At 42.3% G+C, this 21,178-nt stretch overlaps 1 protein-coding gene across 2 annotated transcripts in view; it reads left to right on the top strand.

Annotated features, from left to right (window-relative positions):
* Window positions 1-21,178, top strand: part of LOC147113778 (clathrin interactor 1-like) — a 202,016-nt gene that overhangs the window by 751 nt on the left and 180,087 nt on the right. The gene's annotated exons all lie outside the window — the stretch shown is intronic.

The following is a 21,178-nucleotide window of genomic DNA, read 5'->3' on the forward strand; positions in this document are numbered from 1 at the left end:
CAGGCGGACGTAAAAGATCACACGGCCACTATTTTGAAGACGAGCAGGGGAGTGCTCCCTGGTGTCCTGGCCAACATTTATCCCTCAACCAACATCACTAAAAGGCAGATTATCTGGTCATCTATCTCATTGCTTTTTGTGAGACTTCGCTGTGTGCAAATAGGCTGTTTCCTTTGTCCACATAATAAACAAGGGGCTACACCTCAGAGCAATTTATTGGCAGTAAAGTGCTCTAGGATGGCCTGATGGCATGAAGGTCTCTCTATAAATGCAGATTATTTTATTCTTTTCACTTCCCTCATTGCTTGGTTTACAGTGACAATGTCAAATTCTGTTTACCTGGGATTTTTACAGGAATTTCTTTGGTCGGGGACGGGAGATTGTTTTCAACAATCTTGTCTATTTATAATCTGGGCCACTGGTTTGCAATGACTGAATTTCAAAGTCTTATTATTATCTGATATGACAGGATTTTTAATGGTATTTTGTACATTGTGTTCTAAGACTCTGTCCAATTTTCTCCAAAAGCTGTAAACTGTTGGCCTGGTTTATAATTTATTGGTAGAGACCTGGTTTTGCACCAGCCAGAATAAATGAAGAGTTTCAAGGTTGGTCAAGTTGCATTCAGTTGGAGTGAGAATCGCTCATTTATTGCTTTTACAATGCCACCTTATTTTAATCTATCTAATTCTGAAAAATAAACCCAGCTCCATACGTTTACACCAGTGTCGGTTTCTGGTCATAAATCTATTTCTTAACAGTTCCTTGATGCTATAATTGCTCTAACCACAGCACCCAAAGCACCACACCTTCCCAACTCAAACATATTTGAGTCCATGGTATTTTAAAAAATCTGTTTACAGTTCTCTCATTACTTAATTTTTGTATCCAACTTGATCACTCAAAGCATCCCTGCCTGTAACCTCAGCACATTAGACTGCAATTAATGCTTTTAGCCATCATATCATTTTCCTGAGGTTGGGAAGTCTGCAGACCATTGTACCACACAGCTTTTGTTGTTGGTAATAAATCATTAGTACTTATAATTTGCTGACATCTTCCCTGTTTTCTCTCTACTTATTTAGGGTTGCCACATTGTCTAGTTTTGGACTGTACAACCCTGTTTTTATTTTATGCAGGCTATGTGGAAATTTTCTAAAATATAAACAAACACCAAGCCTGACATTTTAAATTAAAATTGATAGCCTTTCCCCCACCCCCCTTTTCTCTCTACCCATTTGAAAAAATGGAGCACTTAACAAATAATTTTAATTCTAAAGGGGCTGTTTTTTTTTTACATAATTTGACACATTTGTTTACAAAATATAAAGGGATACATTTTCAACAAATTTTGAGGCATTACTTAATTTAAATGTGGACTTTTTCCTTTGGACAAAAAGAAGCTTGCTGACCACTTTTTTTTATTAAGACGCTATTGTTCTAAGGAGCTCTACTATGAAAGTATAAACAAATTTATTCAGTTATATTTGGTTACATTGGCAGTGGTATTTGAAAATATGAGCATGTGTGACATTATATGCACTTCCAGGAGTTTTTCAACAAAACATAGATACGCAGAAAATATTTACTTGAGATGACCTTCAGAGAGTGACATACTATGTATGTTATGGTACGCAGTTTACATATAGGAAAATAGATGGGAATTTGGTTAGGTTGGTGGAGGTGATCATGGAAACCATGAGAGTGAAACACCAGCAAAACCACCAGACTTCATTAGTGTCATAAACTCACTGATAATTGTTCATTATTTTCCCTCCCCCTTTATTCCATTCCCCCTTCAAAGTGCTGAGTTATGACAGGGTGTGATTCCGCATGTACCAGAAGCCTTGCAGGATATTGTTTAAAAGGCCAACTTTGTTTGTAAGCAGGCTATTCAACATGGAGAACATTATAGCTAAGCGCTGTCCTGTAAGTGTGATCAACCTGCTCCACAGGAGCAGTTACCGCATTCCAGCACCCAACATCCACATTCCAGCACAATTACCAGGATTTTTTTGTGTGTAACGAGCACAGATCTGCTTTCAAACCGGGATCTATAAGTTTGTAGTTTCACTCCTCTGCTGGTAGAAATATATTGTTTGTAAAGTGGAGTTGTTCAATCAGCAGAAAGCAAAAGAAAAGTCGCCCAAAACAATTGAGTGGTTTCTGCACCAATGGCTTTGCTGCTTCACAATATAGTTCAAGAAGAAACAGAAAACTAAAATTGTGGATACATGATGTTTACACTATGAGCAGTTTTTATGAACTTAAAATAAAATGGCCCCTTCCTCACCCCATCCAATAAATCATCTGCTTTGGGTAGAGAATAGCTGCACGTTGCAGATCAGGAAGGTCTGTAATCTCTGGACTATGCTGATTTAGCTGATCTCAGCTGGGGCAGCAGTATTGGTGCTACTGTTGGTCTCAGTGCTCCTCAGTTAGGAAAGGGGTAAATGATCCGAGGTCCTGAACATCATTGCTATCCAGTGGGTGCTTCTGGAAGTCTACGTGTTTAGTGTAGGTTAAGCAACGCCTCGATTTCAAAATTCTCATCCTTGTTTTCAAATCCCTCCAGGCCTGTAATCTCCTACAGCCCCACAACCCCCCCCCCCCCCCCCCCCCCGAGATATCTACACTCCTCTAATTTTGGCCTCCTGAGCATCCCTGATTTATAATTGCTCAACCATTGGTGGCCGTGCCTTCTGTTGCCTAGGCCCTAAGCTCTGGAATTCTCTCCCTAAACCGCTCCGCCTCACTACCTTCCTTTAAGACGCTCCTTAAAACCGACCTCTTTGACCAAGCTGTTGGTCATCTGCCCTAATTTATTCTTATATGGCTTGGTGTCAAAAACATTTTGTCTTCTAATATTCCTGTGAAGCGCCTGGAGACATTTTATTACGTTAAAGGTGCTATATAAATCCAAGTTGTTGTAGTGAGGACAGGATTGGGGTCCTACAGTCACATAACCTGATGACATTCACTGTGTAGGTTCATGTGTGAAGAATGTGGCAGAGGGTGACTGTTACACAGGGAACTATATGTCAGCGAAGAGTCAGCATCTATAGGAGTGAAAGATGGGAGAAAATTGATAGAGAAAGGAGTAAAAAAAAACGCAATTTAAAAAAAACATATATTTTGAAGTGTTACTTGTTGGATTGCCTAGCATTGCATTGTTTACAGTGGTTAATGGGATAAATCGTCTGTTGATTTGACTCCTGCTTGCTTATGTCAATTAGATAATTGAAGCAGTGTAAGGTAAAGCGTTCTCATTATCACAGCAAGATTATTATCTGTAGATATGCTTCTTGATCACTCAAGAGAAGGAATTATGACTGGCTGAGAGCTCATTTTATGAAGGAATTCTTTTAAAAATTGAGGTAATGTACAATACTTAAGAGGGCTAAAAGAAATAGTTGAAGGAGGAGAAAAAATACATACTTGCGTAATACTGGACCTGTGTAAACTGATCAATGCGATTAGACTGAAACATAGATAAAGCCGGTTAAGTCCGGCAGTTAGTTCAGTTTGTTCTCGGTGTGGCAAGGTGTGCCCACAGAGTTCAAGGGTTCTTTCTAAGCAAATCAGGCATGCTGGGTAAACTGGTCTTTCCTGTTTTGAAATTGTAATGGTGCACAGTGTTGTAAAGTCACACGGGCTCTTTGGGTAATCACCAGTCAAGTTTTGGGCTGCATAGTCTATTTCTTAAGCGGAGTCGGAAAACCTAAAAAACGTGAACACTTAGTCTGTTTTTTAATAATACAAGTGTATTTTAACTCACTTTTGAGTCTTGTAATGTGATGGCATTGGTTATTAACATTATTAAGGTTTCTTGGGAATGAATTTATCTAATCAGGAAAGCAAATATCAGAACTCAAACTATTTCCCCGTCTCCTTGGGTTTTTAACTTGGTGAAAGGCGAGTGGTGACCCTACATCAGGGAGTAATTTAACAATTGTGGGAAACTTAAAAGTCTCTGTTCTTTCACAAGTTCTCATGTGGACCAACCAGAAGAGAATAAATATTCAGTACTGTAGAGAACAGCCGCTGGGCCCACCTCATTGATTCAAAAACCCTTTCATTTCTAATGGAAAATCCTGAATGGATTCCATTTATTAGCAGTTAAATATCACCTCGAAGCTTTGGTGTTGCTCTTTCATTTAAGTCACAATGAGCCAAGCAGAGCACATACAACTTGTGTCAGCCTGCTTTAATCTTTGCGAACTTTAATTATCCCGGTGCTGTTAACCATTTCAAAGGAGTGATATGCCCCAAACTAAAATCATTAAAACATCAACAGTTTGATTCAGGCCCTGCTTTAAAAAAAAAAAAAAGTGACTTGGATTGTTAATTTTTATGCATCCATCTATATTTACATTTGGGGTTCAATTAGTTTGCATTGTGCTGTCAGACATTGATATCTTACAAGTGTACATTGACCAAGCTGTATGTGCTATGTTAATTTTTATAAAGGCTTCCAAAGTCTGTATCAGAAGATGTAACTTTAACTTTGCTGTCATGCTGGACCTTCCCCTCCCCTCCTGGTTAACGTTGGTTCTTCCCTCTGTTCCCTTTCTCTTTTTACCTCCATCCCATCCTCCAGATTCTGGAGTTGGTCTTCTTTGATCCACTGTTCCTGACTTCAACCTGATGTGATTACTGCTTCGGGGGATTGAACATTGTGGTACGCTGCGGGTGGGAATTCCTGATGTTATGATAGTTTTGCAAGATCAGGGATCATCAGCAAGAGTATGCAGCAGCATCAGATTGGAGCTGAGAGTGACGAAAAGGGACAAGTGAGGCACCAAAACAGGATCATTTTTTTTGCTGACCGCTTGATTAAAAATGCAGTCTCAATTTTCCAGTAAGCCTGGTATTGATGAAAGGCAAGTTAGTGGGAGCCAGACAAACAATTGTCCTGTACCTGATCCCTTCCTATTCGTACCTGTAGTGTCACTGAAGTGGTTTCAAGAGCACTTGGTGACACCGTGGCACTTAGCTTATGACCTGGAGAACATCATCGAACAGTGCCCTCAGAGGAAATTCGCAGGCATCCTGCAAGATCTGCAGGCTGGTGCACCGGATACTTTGGCCTGGATATCTGACTTCGATATTGATATTGAATTTTTTTGCCACTACCATATGAAAGAAGAAGCAGCAGCTTATGATTTTAAAAACTAGGTGCATGTAGTGTGCAGCGAGTGCTTGCAAAATTTAACAATGGTTTCACTTGCTTGATTTTAAAAAAAATTACGGAACTGTTGTGATGGTCATTGCTTCTAAAAGGACATCAACCTTAAGGTTGAGTAGCAACTTTTGATGTGGAATTCTGTCAGTCTTTCTGGAAGGCGACATGCACTACATCATCATGCAGGCTGCCTCCTCAAAAAATAAATTGAAGTTGCTTATGCAGGATCTTCCTCCGCACGTTTGAAGTAGTGTCAGTTGCCATCTCTAAACAGATCATCCACAAATTTGTTCCAGATGATTACTTCCACTGTTTTTCCAGTTATTGGTGTAAGACTAATAGGTTTCTAGATTAGTTGCCATTTTTGAAAGTAGATACCATGTTGGCTTGTTTCGAATCCTGTGGTATCGTCCCTGATTTCAGTATTCAAATAATATGATTTGCATTGAGTATTAATGATCAACTGCTCACAACCCTATATACAGTGATATTGAGTTGGCTGCTATGAAGGATGGTTTTGAGCTCTGCTGCATGGGAGAGATGTGCACTTTAAAAGATTGTGACTGGAATGAGACCATAATAATTGCTGGCACGCAAGACAGACATCTCTCGTTTTGTTACAGGAAATATGAACTGCTGCATTTGGACCTTTTATTATTCTGTATCTGTCCAAATGTTTGAACAGCACACCAGCCATAAAAATTCATATAACATCCCACCTGCCTGTGAAACACTCCTCTCAAGCAGTTTCAAAAGAATTATTGACTTTGTGCTGCTGGTTCCCAATGTGTAGGCCTCGCACAGCTGGCGGCAACTCCAAAGGCTGGCCGGCAGTAGAAGCTGGGTTTAAAAAAAAAAAAAAAAATAATGAATTCTGTCACTTGTATACAGAAGTTAAAATATAAAGTTAATAATCACTTAACTGAATCAAGATTGCTGGATCATGTGTTGGACTTTGGTCCAGGTACTGAAAGGCTTTCTACGCTCCCTGCAGCCACTAGGACTAAGTTCACGATACATTTGTCCTTGTTTCGGTTGCCCCTTTAATTGTGACGCTATCTAGTATACAAAAAAACTTGTCTGTTATTGTCCATTCCCTGTGGCCCATTTTTCACTGTTTCTGCTACTCTTTGAGCCATGAAGTTGTTTATTTTAGAATTCATAGCTTTCAAAAATCTCTGCCTGACTCAAACTAGAGCAGAAGCCTCTGTTGCCATTTACTTACATCACATATCGCGTGAGGGTGTGCTTTATTCAGGCCTGTCTTCAGCAGTTGAGTTTGAGCATGCAGTATTTCGACCAGGATTTAAAAACAAGACCACCACTATGTCAGGACCCCACAAACTTTAAATTGAGTAAGAAAGATTAATTCTGTAGCCTAATCAACTGTTATGTTGGTAAACACGGCAGGCAATTTGCATACAAACCCTCTGGCCCATCAAGCCTGTCCCCCACAATTGCGTTACCTTCTGTATCACAATATATACACTCCAGCCCACTCGATCTTCTGGGAGAGGCAAAAAAAAAACCAGAACAAAAAACCCTGGCCAATTTGGGGGGAAAAATTCTGGGAAATTCCACTCTGACCTATCTAGGCAATCGAATGAGATGAGATCACTCTGAAGAAGGTTCCGCAAAAGTGGAAATGAATGACTGCTTAAATTTTTTTGTGGTGTCACTGAGGGAGGCACTAAGACAACTCGCTGTTCCTCTTTGAATAGTGTTGTGGTAACTTTTGCGCAGATATGGCCTTGGTTTAATGCTTCATTGGAAAAAAAAAGGCACCAGGATGAAACATTAGAGAGAAAAAACATGGTCCACAGATGACTGAGAGACAAATAGCACTAGAGTAAAGAATAGTTCAGAAATCGAAGGAATCAGATGAGGGCAAATGCGAGGCAGTCTAATGAGTTTAGAGTGCATGTACGTAGTGGGATATGTAAAGTTGGTGAACTGCAGGCACAAGTCACCACATGGGACTATGATATAGTGGCAATAACAGACAGCCCTCAAAGAAGGGGAGGGTTGGGAACTTAATATTCCTGGCTACAAGATATTCAGGAAAGGAGAGAAAGGAGGTGTGTGGCAGTATTGGTCAAAGGAACTGTTCTAGCACAGGAAAGGCATGAGGTAGTTGAGGGGGTCAAAGAGCATTGATTTGGCCAGAATTAAGAAACAATAGAGGATATGAGTGTATGCCTAGTGTATACTATAAGCCACCAAATGGTGGGAAGGAGATAGAGGAGAAAATTTGCAGGCAAATTACAGAAAGATGCAAGAACTATAGAGTAGTGATAATGGGGGACATCCATTATCCCAATATAGACTGGGATAGTAACAGTGTAAAGGGCAAAGAGGTGGAGGCATGCCTGAAATGTGTACAAGAGAACTTTCTTAATCAGTATGTTTCCAGCCCAACAAAGAAGGAAGCAGTGCTGGATCTAGTTCTGGGGAATGAAGTGCAGCATGTTTCAGTGGGGGAGCATGTGGGGAACAGTGATCGTTAGGTTCAGAATAGTTATGGAAATGGAGAAGGAACAATCAAGCGTAAAAATACTTAACTGGAGGAGGGCTAACTTCAGTGAGTTAAAAAGGGATCTTGCCCAGGTGGCGTGGAATCAAAAATTGGTAGGCAAAGTAGTAATTGAACAATGGGTGGCCTTCAAGGAGGAGATGGTTTGGGTACAGAGTAGACACATTCCCACGAGGTGGAAAAGAAGGGCACCCAAACTAGATGACTAAAGATATACAGATTAAAATGAAACAGAAAAAGGCTTATGACAAATATAAGGTTCATAATGCAGTAGAGAATCAAGCTAAATACAGAAAAGATTTTTAAAAAGGAATAAGTGGGGCAAAGAGCGAGTATATGAGAATAGATTAGCAGCTAACATAAAAGGGAACCCTGGGGATTAAAGGAACAGTGGCAGCATAGATACAAAATTGGCTAAGGGACGGAAAGCAAAGTCCAGGCGAACGGTTGTTTTTCAGACTGGAGGGAAGTATAAAGTGGTGTTCCCCAGGAGTCGATATTAGGACCACTTCTCTTTTTGATATATATTAATGTCCTGGTATACGGGGTATAATTTCAAAGTTTGCAGGACAAGTTGAGAAGGCTGTTAAAAAAGCATATGGATCCTTGGCTTTTATTAATGAAGGCATAGAGTACAAAAGCAAGGAAGCTCTGCTAAACCTTTAGAAAACACTGAAAACACTGGTTAGGCCACAGCTGGAGTATTGTGTTTGATTCTGGGCACCAGTTTTTGGGAAGGATGTCAAGGCCTTAGAGAGGGTGCAGAAGAGATTCGAAGAGAGGCGACATGCGGAAAAAATGTTTACACTGCAAGTTGGTATGATCTGGAATGCACTGCATGAAGGGATGGTGGAAACCGATTCAATAACGTTCAAAAGGGAATTCTAGAATAGTACAGCACAGCAGGAGGCGATTCGGTGCATTGAGTCTGCTCGTTCAAAGAGCAAACCAGTTAGTCCCACTCCCCGGCTCTTTCACCATGTTCCTGCAATTCTTTCTCCAAGTATTTATCCAATTCCCTTTTGCAAACTACAATTGAATCTGTTTCTGCCACCCCATCAGGCAGTGCATTCCATATCATAGAATGGTTACAGCACAGAAGGAGGCCATTTGGCCTGTTGAGCCAATGCCAGCTCTCTGCAAGAACACTTCAGCTAGTCCCACTCCACAGCCCTTTCCCTGTAGCCCTGCAAAAATGTTTCCTTCAGGTACTTATCCAACTCCCTTTTGAAAGCCACGATTGAGTCTGTTCCTCCACCCTTAGGCAGTGCATTCCAGATCCTAACCACTCGCTGCGTAAAAAAAAGTATTTTCTCATGTCGCCTTTGGTTCTTCTGCCAATCTCCTTAAATCTACCCTCTGGTTTTCGACCTTTCTGCCAATGGGAACAGTTTCTCTCTATCTACTCTGTCTGTGCTGTTTGCGAGGCTGCTTGGAAAGAACATTTGCATTGGTGTATAAACCGATGGTTTAGAGAACCTGTTTTAGGAGAGTGACTTGTATGCACAGTTTTACCATGTTTACCTGGTGCCAGGAGCTAGTGTGCTGGGCTCAGATCCAGAGAACAAGCACACAGGACTGGCTCACTGTATATTGCATTATTGAAACCGGCGGCCTTGATCTGAGGAAATTTCAACACATGATCTCGGCTGACACTTCAGTACACTACTGAGGGAGTGTTGCATTTTCAGAAATGTCACCTTCCAGATGATATTGAACCAAGGCTTTGTTTGTATGCCTGATTTAATGGCCCAGATATTCCGATCCCTACGTGTTGTGTACCCACCTGTAGGGACATCGGTAAATGCCGGTTTCAGGCATGCACTGAAAACTGGCATTTCCGATCTCAAGAATGCTCTTAGCAGATCCTCCGGCTGCCCTGGAGCAGGGCCTCTGCGGGCAGATAGTTCCGCTTTTTGGAGACCCTCTGCCCGCAGAAAACCCTTACAATTCTTATGCCTGGTAAAAGCGCAAGGCCTGCTTTTACCAGGATAAGAGTTGAAAGTAAAAAAAAAAAATTTTTTTTTCACTGATTTATCATTTAAAAATACTTTTAAAAAGGCAAGTTTATTTTTAGCCCCGTAAAAAACTTTTTTTTTCAAAAAATTAAATTTTTGTTTAAAATACTTTAATTTATTGTAATTTCAAGTCATTTTAAAAATGTGATCTAAAAAAAAAATGTATTTAAAGTTTTACTATGTTTTTGGGGTGATCTCCATTCATACACTTGACATGAAGACCTGTCAAATATATGAAGGGAGATTCCCTTCTTTGATGGCTCCCCATGACCCACCTGATCCCAGGGACGCTGCGGACTACATGAGCCTCTGGGATACGTGGGCCCTGCGCACTTGGAGTGTGGAGAGGCCCAGGAGTGGAAGCGTGTGCGTCCCGGGAGCCCTCGGGTAAGGGCGTAGATTTTTCCCAGATTGCAGGCCTCCGCCCGCGGGAGGCCTGCGATCGGAAAATACGGGCCAATGCAAATGATCCCATTTATATAGTGCTTTTAACATAGAAAAATATCTCAACACTTCACTGAAGCAGATGGTGTTACAAAAATGCAAATTTGTTCTTTCAATATTTTTTCCAGGATAAGGAAGCTAGATTTAGCAGTATAAATGCTGACTTTAGCTTTCAGATACCTATAATCTGGGCTAAATCAGCCCAAAATAAAACTGTGCCAGTTTAACAGCACCTGAATAGTCAGTGTTATCTTTCTACATTATGTGAGCAGTATAGGATGATCCTTTTAGAAATTAGGGCTGTAACCTTTATTGGGAGTTACTAAACATAGAAACATAGAAGATAGGAGCAGGAGTAGGCCATTCGGCCCCTCGAGCCTGCTCCGCCATTCAATGCGATCATGGCTGATCATCCAAATTCAGTACCCTGTCCCTGCCCTCTCCCCATATCCCTTGATCCCTTTAGCCTTAAGAAATATATCCAACTCCTTCAATATATTTAATGAATTGGCCTCTACTGCCTTCTGTGGTAGAGAATTCCACAGGTTCACCACTCTCTGGGTGAAGAATTTCCTCCTCATTTCTGTCCTAAATGGCTTACCCCTTATCCTTAGACTGTGACCCCTGGTTCTGGACTCCCCGACCTTCGGGAACATCCTTCCTGCATCTAGTCTGTCCAGTCCTGTCAGAATTTTATAAGTTTCAATGAGATCCCCTCTCTTCTAAGCTCCAGCGAGTACAAGCCCAATTGACCCAATCTCTCCTCATACGTCATTCCTGCCATCCCAGGTATCAGCTTGGTGAATCTTCGCTGAACTCCTTCCATGGCAAGAACATCCTTCCTCAGATAAGGCGACCAAAACTGCACACAATACTCAAAATGTGGTCTCACCAAGGCCCTGTACAACTGCAGCAAGACATCCTTGTTCCTGTACTCAAAGCCTCTCGCTACGAAGGCCAACATACCATTTGCCTTCTTAACCGCCTGCTGCACCTGCATGCTTACCTTCAACGACTGGTGCACAAGGACGCCCAGGTCTCGTTGCACTTCCCCTTCTCCCAATCTATTGCCATTCAGATAATAATCTGCCTTCCTGTTTTTGCCACCAAAGTGGATAACCTCGCATTTATCCATGTTATATTGCTTCTGCCCAATCACCCAACCTGTCCAAATCATCCTGGAGTTTCTCGGCATCCTCCTCACAGCACACACGCCCACCCAGCTTTGTGTCGTCTGCAAATTTGGAGATATTACATCTAGTTCCCTTGTCTAGATCATTAATATATATTGTGAATAGCTGGGGTCCAAGGACCGATCCCTGCGGTACCCCACTAGTCACTGCCTGCCACTTGGAAAAAGACCCATTTATTCCAACTCTTTGCTTTCTGTCTGCCAACCAGTTCTCTATCCAAGTCAATCCCATGTGCCTTAACTTTACACGCTAATCTCTTATGCGGGACCTTATCGAAAGCCTTCTGAAAGTCCAAATACACCACATCCACTGGTTCTCCCTTATCTATTTTACTAGTTACATCCTCAAAAAAATTCCAGTAGATTAGTCAAGCACGATTTACCTTTTGTAAATCCATGTTGACTTTGTCCGATCCGGTCACTTTTTGTAAATCCATGTTGACTTTGTCCGATCCGGTCACTTTTTGTAAATCCATGTTGACTTTGTCCGATCCGGTCACTTTTTGTAAATCCATGTTGACTTTGTCCGATCCGGTCACTTTTTGTAAATCCCATGTTGACTTTGTCCGATCCGGTCACTTTTTTCCAAGTGCTCTGCTATTACATCTTTTATAATGGACTCTAGCATTTTCCCCACTACCGATATCAGGCTTACCGGTCTGTAATTCCCCGTTTTCTCTCTACCACCTTTTTTGAATAGTGGGGTAACATTAGCTACCCTCCAATCCATGGGTACTGTTCCAGATTCCATCGAATGTTGGAAGATGATCAGCAATGCATCTACTATTTCTAGGGCCACTTCCTTAAGGTACCCTATGTTGTGTATGTAATATGTGTGCTACTTTGAACCTATGGACAGGACTGCACTACTTTTAGGGCGTAGTGATACGCAGTACCACTCCTGGCCATAGGGGTATAAATAGTACTGTGGGTACTGATCTCCCCTCAGTTCCCGCCTGTGGGCATGAAGTAAAGACCTACGTATAGTCCCTACCTCCAACCAGTAAAGACCTGTTTGAGTTATACGTTTAAGTCTTTGTGTTAATTGTTCAATACAATACACAATCTACATCCTAGGGTGTTAAGTATATCAGGCCCTGGGGATTTATCGGCCTTCAATCCCATCAATTTCCCTAACACCATTTCCCTACAAATACTGATTTCTTTCAGTTCCTCCCTTTCATCAGACCCTATGTTCCCTGACATCTCTGGGAGGTTATTTGTGTCCTCCTTTCTGAAGACAGAACCAAAATATGTATTTAATTGGTCTGCCATTTCTTGTTCCCCATTATAAATTCCCCTGATTCTGACTGCAAGGGACCTATGCTTGACTTCACCAATCATTTTCTCTTTGCATATCTATAAAAGTTTTTACAGTCAGTTTTTATGTTCCCTGCAAGCTTACTCTCGTATTCTATTTTCCCCTTCTTAATTAATCCCTTTGTCCTCCTTTTGTTGAATCCTAAACTGCTCCCAATCCTCAGGTTTACTGCTTTTTCTGGCCAATTTATATGTCCTCTCCTTGGATCTTATGCTATCCCTAATTTCCCTTGTTAGCCACGGTTGAGTCACCTTTTTTGTTTTATTTTTATGCCAAACTGGGATGAACAAATTCTGTAGTTCATCCATGTGGTCTTTGAATGTTTGCCATTGCCTATCCACCGTCAACCCTTTGAGTGACATTCCCCAATCAATCCTACCCAACTCGCTCCTCAGACCATTGTAGTTTCCTTTATTTAAATTTAGGACCCTAGTCTGAGTCAACAACTTCATTCTCCATCTTAATGAAGAATTCAATCATATTATGATCACTCCGACCCAAGGGGCCTCGTACAACACGATTGCTAATTAATCCTTTCTCGTTACATAATACCCAGTCTAAGATGGCCTGATCTCTGGTTGGTTCCTTGACATATTGGTCCAGGAAACCATCCTGTAAACACTCCAGGAATTCCTCCTCCACAGTATTGTTACTTATTTGGTTAGCCCAATCTATATGTAGATTAAAGTCACCCATGATGACTGCTGTGCCCTTATTGCACGCTTCTCTAATTTCCCTTTTAATGCCATCCCTAATCTCCACATTAGTGTTTGGAGGTCTATATACCACTCCCACTAACATTTTCTGCCCCTTGGTATTTCTCAGTTCTACCCATACAGATCCACATCATCAGAGCTAATATCCTTCCTTACAATTGTGTTAATCCCTTCTTTAACCAGCAATGCTACCCCACTTCCCTTTCCTTTTTGCCTATCTTTCCTGAATATTGAATACCCCTGGATGTTGAGTTCCCAGCCTTGGCCACCCTGGAGCCATGTTTCCGTAATCCCAATCAAATCATATTTGTTTACCTCTATTTGCACAGCTAATTCATCCACCTTATTACGAATGCTAGGACTACAACTGTAGACTGATTTTTCCAGTTTGTCAGGACTGGGCATGGTTTTGGATATTTGTCTAGCAGTAGATAGCATGACTGAACTCAGAGTTTCATCATTCAAACACTTGGACTGTGTCTTAATTGAGCAGTGGATTAGGAAATGTCAGCCAGTGACTTCTGTGACTGAGTTCAGAAAATGAGTTTCATTAGCATTCCAGGGCAGTACACGTCTTGCACAATGTTATCAGCCAGGAAGAACAAGCTCCCATGACTTGTACCCAGGTTCACTCTCCTCGGTTCTGAGGAAGGGCTTATACCTGAAACATTAACTGTGTTCTCGACAGATGCTGTCTGACCTGTTGAGTGTCTTCTGTTTCAAATTTCAAGCATCTGCAGGAGTTTGCTTCTTGTTCACTCTCCTCTACTTTACTGGTAAATTACTATAAGTTACCACGCTAATAATCCAGAGAACATGAATTCAAATCCCACCATGGCAATATGAGAATTTGATTTCGGTTTCTAAAGAATTCTGGAAATAAAAAGCTGCTATCGGTAGAAGTGACCACGAAGCTGTCGGATTATCATAAAAACGAGTGTCCTTTAGAGAAAGAAACTTGCTGTCCTTACCCGGTCTGGCCTGCATGTGACTCCAGTCCCACACCATGTAGTTGATCTTAACTGCCCTCTGAAGTGAATCAAGAAGAAAGCCCACCACCACCTTCTCTGGGCAACTAGGGTAGTCAATAAATGCCGGCCTTGCCAGCGATGTCCACATCTAGAGAATTAATTAATAACTAATCTTTTTCTTGGAGATAATATTACATTGTCATGAGGATAATTGTTTGTCATTGGAACACTCATTGGAATAGAATTGTACCTATTTCTTTTTACCACAAAAGAAAGAATCTAACAATCTTTGTTCTACAAAACAACTTGCACTTATATAGAGTCTTTAACATCGTGAAACGTCCCACGGTGCTTCATGGGCGCATTCCGAAACAGCATGTGACACCGAGCCACATGAGATATTGGGACAGGTGACCAAAAGCTTGGTCAAAGAGCTAGGTTTTAAGGAGCGTCTTAAAGGAGGAGCGAGAGAGGTGGAGAGGTTTAGGGAGGAAATTCCAGAGCTTGGGGACTAGGCAGCTGAAGACACGGCCACCAATAGTGGAGCGATTTTAAAATCGGGGATGTGCAAGAGGCCAGAATTGGCAGAGCGCAGTGATGTCTTTGGGCTGTAGGACTATAGAAAGTTGGGGAGGGGTGAGGCCATGGAGGGGTTTGAAAACAAGGATAAGAATTTTAAAATTGGGGCGTTGACGTACAGGGAGCCAATGCAGGTCAGTGAGCACAGGGGTGATGGATGAATGGGACTTGGTGCGAGTTGGAAAATGAGCAGCAGAGTTTTGGATGACCTCCATTTACGGAGGGTGCGAGGTGAGAAGCTGGCCAGGGGAGCATTGGAATAATCGAGCCTAGAGATAACCAAAGCATGGATGAGGGTTTCAGCAGAAGATGAGCTGAGGCAGGAGTGGAGACGGATGTAGGATATGGAGTCAGAAGCTCAGCTCTGGTTGCAAGCTGGCTGGTTCAGCCTCAGACAGTGACCGGGAAGAGGGATGGAGTCGGTAGCTAGAGGTAACTAGTTTGTGGTGGGGACCGAAGACATTGGCTTCTGCCTTCCCAATATTAATTGGAGGAAATTTCTGCTCATCCAGAACTGGCTATCTGACGAGCAGCGTGACCAATTGGAGGCAGTGGACAGGTAGAGAGTGGTAATGTTGAAGTAGAGCTGTGTGTCGTCAGTGAACATGTGGAACCTGATGTGTTTTCGGATGATGTCGCGAGGGGCAGCATGTAGATGAGAAATAGGAGGGGGGCCAAGGATCGATCCTGAAGTAACAGTGCGGGAGTGGAAAGAGAAGCCATTTCATGTGATTCTCTGACTACGACTGGATAGAGAAGAGTGGAACCAGGAGGGCAGTCTCACCCAGCTGGATGATGGTGGAGAGACTTTTGAGGAGGGTGAGGTAGCCAACCGTGTCAAAGGCTGCAAGAAGGATGAGGAGGGATAGTTTATTATGGCCACACACCTAAGTTGTAATTTGTGACTTTGATGAGGGCCGTTTCAGTGCTGTGGCAGGGGCGGAAACCTTATTGCAGGGGTTCAAACATGGAGTTCTGGGAAAGATGGGCATGGATTTGGGAGGCAACGACACGTTCAAGGACTTTGGAGAGTAAAGGGAGGTTGGCGATGGGGCGGTAGTTTGCAAAGACGGAGGGATCAAGGGTGGGTTTTTTGAGAAGAGTAATGACGACAGGAGATTTGAAGGGGAGGGGGATAATATTTGAGAGAGAACTGTTAACCATATCAGCTAACATGGAGGCCAGGAAAGAAAGTTGGGTGGCCAGCATTTTGGTGGGAATAGGGTCGAGGGAGCAGGGAATGGGTCTCATGGACATGATGAGCTCAGAGAGCATGGGGGATGGTGATAGAAGAGAAACGAGAAAAGATGCAAGTTCAGGGCTAGGGTGGAGGGGCAGGGAGGGAACCTTAGGGGAAGTTTGGTACAAAATCTACTGCACTTAATGGAGATTGAAAGAGAAACCTTGAATGCTGGAAATCTGAAATAACAAAATGCACCCGGAAAGTTCGGCAAGCCAATCAGCATTCCAAGTTGAGTGAATGCTCCCTACCCAAAACATTAACATAGCCTTTTTTTCAGCTGCTGATTGACCTGTGCGTTTTACTGCAATTATAATGTTGCCTGTTAGCACATTTTAAAAGGTCACTTTCTTCAGTACTGCATGTGAATTTTCCTCCTCCTCCAATTTCTACTCTGCCATGTACCAAGTGGCTTTTCCTAGTGCTACTCTGAGATGGGCGCTACTAGGTTCTTCATGAGGACTTGAATGAAGCTAAGTCTTGTTCTTTATTTTTCTCCTTTCATTCTTGTGAGGAGATGCCTGACTTTGACTCTGAGAAGTAAAGATATAGAATCTGCACCCCACCACTTTTTATTGACTATGTTGGTGTTCCAAACAAAAAGCAAAAATTGTAGATGCTGAGAATCTGAAACAAAAACAGAAAATACTGGAAACACTCAATTTAGGTAGTAGCTGTGCAGAGTAACAAGCTTTGACAAAAGGCCTAAATCTAAAACGTACAATCTTTTGGTATTAGAAAGTTGTCACACGGCTTATTCAACAAACTACATATGAACATACATAATAACAACAGAAAATGCTGGAAAAACTCAGCAGGCCAGGCAACATCCGTGGAGAGAAAATATAGAGTCAACGTTTCGGGTGAAAACCCTTTGTCAAGACTAAAGAAGCACAGGAAATGAAATAGATTAAGAGGCCAGGCTGGGAGAGAACAAAAGTGAAGAGACATTAAGAGGTATTCAAAACGAGACGAGATGGTGGTGGAACTAGTGGAGACAAAAGACAGCTCTAGATTAGGGCCGTCTTTTGTCTCCACTAGTCCTATCACCGTCTCGTTTTGTGTGCAGCAGTATCTGCCTGCTGCAGGAACTTGTTCAGCTCCCTTTTGAACATCCACTGCACAAGCCGACAATCTTTTCTAAAAGTCAGTAATCCTCTGGGGAAAGAAAAAGTTCCTAACCTCAAACCCACTGGTGCCAATTTACTAGGAAAAGGTAGCACTTAAGCCAGTATGCTTTAATGTTTCCTTCATTCGTCACTTCAAATTGTTTCCACCATCAGTACTGATGGACTTATAATTACCATTATTTCACTTTAGTGTATGGATTCCAAGGAGCTGGGAGCATACTGCCTGGGATATATTGTATGTACCCATTGAAGTTTAAAACTGGGAGACGAAAAATCAGAAAGCATCTTCCATGGTTGACAAAATTTATCAAATTAACGTGATGGTTTCTTGAACTCCACCCAGATACATGACCCAAATACACTTCCACATGCTGCAAAGTCCTTTACGTTAAATTAATTGCTATCAGGAGAGAGCATGTAGTCTATCTTGTAGTTTAATTTCTATTTGCTTTGCAATCGAAAGGCCAGCTACTCGCTGCAGCAATCTGGAGAGAGTTCCACACTTCTACCACCCTTTGTGTGCAGAAATCTGCAGTTGTCTGTAGAACCAGGTTACCCCCAACCCAGGGACACTAAAATTGCAGTGAAGCAAATAAGTGACTAGTTGCATCTTATTAATTCATATATCTTTAAATATCCATTTATAATTTCTAAATTTCACAGAGCCTTTATTTCTCTTTAGGAATTATGCTTTAGGAACATCGGAACAGGAGGAGGCCATTCATGCCCTCGAGCCTGTTCCGCCATTCAATGAGATCATGGCTGATCTGTATCCTATTTCCATCCACCTGCCTTGGCTCCATATCCTTTAATGCACTTGGCTAGCAAAAAATCTATCGATCTCAGTTTAAAAATTATTAATTGAGCTAGCATTTACTGCTTTTTGTTGGAGAAAGTTCCACACTTCTACCACCCTTTCTGTGTAGAAATGTTTCCTAACCTCTCCTGTCTTTGATTTTTAAGATTATGCCCCCTTGTCCTAGACTCCCCCCACCAGTGGAAAAAGTTTCTCCCTATCTACCCTATCAATTCTTTTCAAAATCCTAAACACGTCTTCCAAGAAATACAAGCCTAGTTTATGTAAAATCTCCCCATAATCTAACCCTTGGAGCCCTGGTAACATTGCTGGTGAATCTGTGTTGCACTCCTTCCAAGGCCAATCCTTTCTCAGGTGCAGTGCCCAGAACTGTACACAGTACAGCTTTACTGACATAATGACAATGCCATGTTCCAGTGTGCTGTGACATAGAAACATAGAAGAAAAGAGCAGGAGTAGGCCATTCGGCCCCTCGAGCCTGCTCCGCCATTCAATGCGATCATGGCTGATCATCCAAATTCAGTACCCGGTCCCTGCTTTCTCCCCATATCCCTTGATCCCTTTAGCTTTAAGAAATATATCTAACTCCTTCTTGAATATATTTAATGAATTGGCCTCTACTGCCTTCTGTGGTAGAGAATTCCACAGGTTCACCACTCTTTGGGTGAAGAAATTCCTCCTCATTTCTGTCCTAAATTGCCTACCCCTTATCCTTAGACTGTGACCCCTGGTTCTAGACTCCCTGACCATCAAGAACATCCTTCCTGCATCTAGTCTGTCCAGTCCTGTCAGAATTTTATAAGTTTCAATGAGATCCCCTCTCATTCTTCTGAACTCCAGCGAGTACAAGCCCAATCGACCCAATCTCTCCTCATACGTCATTCCTGCCATCCCAGGTATCAGCCTGGTAAATCTTCGCTGCACTCCTTCCATGGCAAGAACATACTTCCTCAGATAAGGCGACCAAAACTACACACAATACTCAAGGTGTGGTCTCCCCAAGGCCCTGTACAACTGGAGCAAGACATTCTTGTTCCTGTACTCAAACCCTCTCGCTATGAAGGCCAACATACCATTTGCCTTCTTAACCGCCTGCTGCACCTGCCCAATCACCCAACCTGTCCAAATCATCCTGGAGTTTCTCGGCATCCTCCTCACAGCACACACGCCCACCCAGCTTTGTGTCGTCTGCAAATTTGGAGATATTACATCTAGTTCCCTTGTCTAGATCATTAATATATATTGTGAATAGCTGGGGTCCAAGGACCGATCCCTGCGGTACCCCACTAGTCACTGCCTGCCACTTGGAAAAAGACCCATTTATTCCAACTCTTTGCTTTCTGTCTGCCAACCAGTTCTCTATCCAAGTCAATACCATGCCCCCAATCCCATGTGCCTTAACTTTACATGCTAATCTCTTATGCGGGACCTTATTGAAAGCCTTCTGAAAGTCCAAATACACTGGTTCTCCCTTATCTATTTTACTAGTTACATCCTCAAAAAATTCCAGTAGATTAGTCGAGCACGATTTACCTTTTGTAAATCCATGTTGACTTTGTCCGATCCTGACACTGTTTTCCAAGTGCTCTGCTTACATCTTTTATAATGGACTCTAGCATTTTCCCCACTACCGATGTCAGGCTTACCGGTCTGTAATTCCCCGTTTTCTCTCTACCACCTTTTTTTGAATAGTGGGGTAACATTAACTACCCTCCAATCCATGGGTACTGTTCCAGATTCCATCGAATGTTGGAAGATGACCAGCAATGCATCTACTATTTCTAGGGCCACTTCCTTAAGTACCCTAGGATGTAGATTATCAGGCCCTGGGGATTTATCGGCCTTCAATCCTATCAATTTCCCTAACACCATTTCCCTACAAATACTGATTTCATTCATCTAAGTTCCCCACAAAAGCGACTAATTGCTAAGTAGTATTTACATGAGCGATTTCCTAGACCAGAAGGAGTTAATTCACTTAAATCTGTCTGAGCTGCATTTTCAGATTACAGATGACAGACTATAGAGATCACCATGTCACAGTGATTGCACTGAGCATTCAGAGGTTAAAGCCTCACAAATACCCTGCCCTACATAACATTACTTGTCAATGTTATCTCTCAGTTCAGTAATGATGATTAGGGCTGTAAATTTTCTTTATTTGCCTCATGGCAGGGTTTTGTTACATCACATCTACGGCACAGAAACAGGCCATTCTGCCCAAGTGGTCAATGCTGCCGTTTATGCTCTGGACGATGCTCTTCCCACCCCATTTTGTCTAATCCTGTCAGTATGCTTTTCTATTTTCTTCCTCATGTGCTTATCTAACTTCCCCTTAAATGCATTTGCTATTTGCCTCAACTAGTCGTGGTCATGCGTTTCACATTATTGCCACTCTTTGGGTAAAGAAGTTTCTCCTGAATTCTTTATTGGATTTATTACGACAATAACAACAACAACTACCTGTATTTATATAGTGCCTTTAACGTAGTAAAACGTCCCAAGGCGCTGCACAGGAGTATTATAAGACAAAAAATTTGACACTGAGCCACATAAGGATAAATTAGGGCAGGTGACAAAGCTTGGTTAAAGAGGTAGGTTTTAAGGAGCGTCTTAAAGGAGGAACGGGAGGTAGCGAGGCGGAGAGGTTTAGGTAGGGAATTCCGGACCTTGGGGCCTAGGCAACAGAAGGCACAGCCACCAAAGGTTGAGCGATTATAATCATGGATGCTCAAGAGGGCAGAATTAGAGGAGCGCAGATATCTCGGGGGGTGGGGGGATGGTTTGTGGGACTGAAGGAGATTACAGAGATAGGGAGGGGCGAGGCCATGGAGGGATTTGGAAACAAGGATGAGAATTTTGAAATCGAGGTGCTGCTTAACCAGGAGCCAATGTAGGTCAGCAAGCACAGGGGAGATGGGCGAACAGGACTTGGTGCGAGTTAGGACACGGGCAGCCAAGTTTTGGATCACCTCAAGCTTTCATAGAGTGGAATGTGGGAGGCCAGCCAGGATTGCGTTGGAATAGTCCAG

This window comes from Somniosus microcephalus, chromosome 8 (assembly GCF_052327205.1).
Source record: "Somniosus microcephalus isolate GS21.2 chromosome 8, FLI_Smic_1.0, whole genome shotgun sequence".
NCBI lineage: Eukaryota > Metazoa > Chordata > Chondrichthyes > Squaliformes > Somniosidae > Somniosus > Somniosus microcephalus.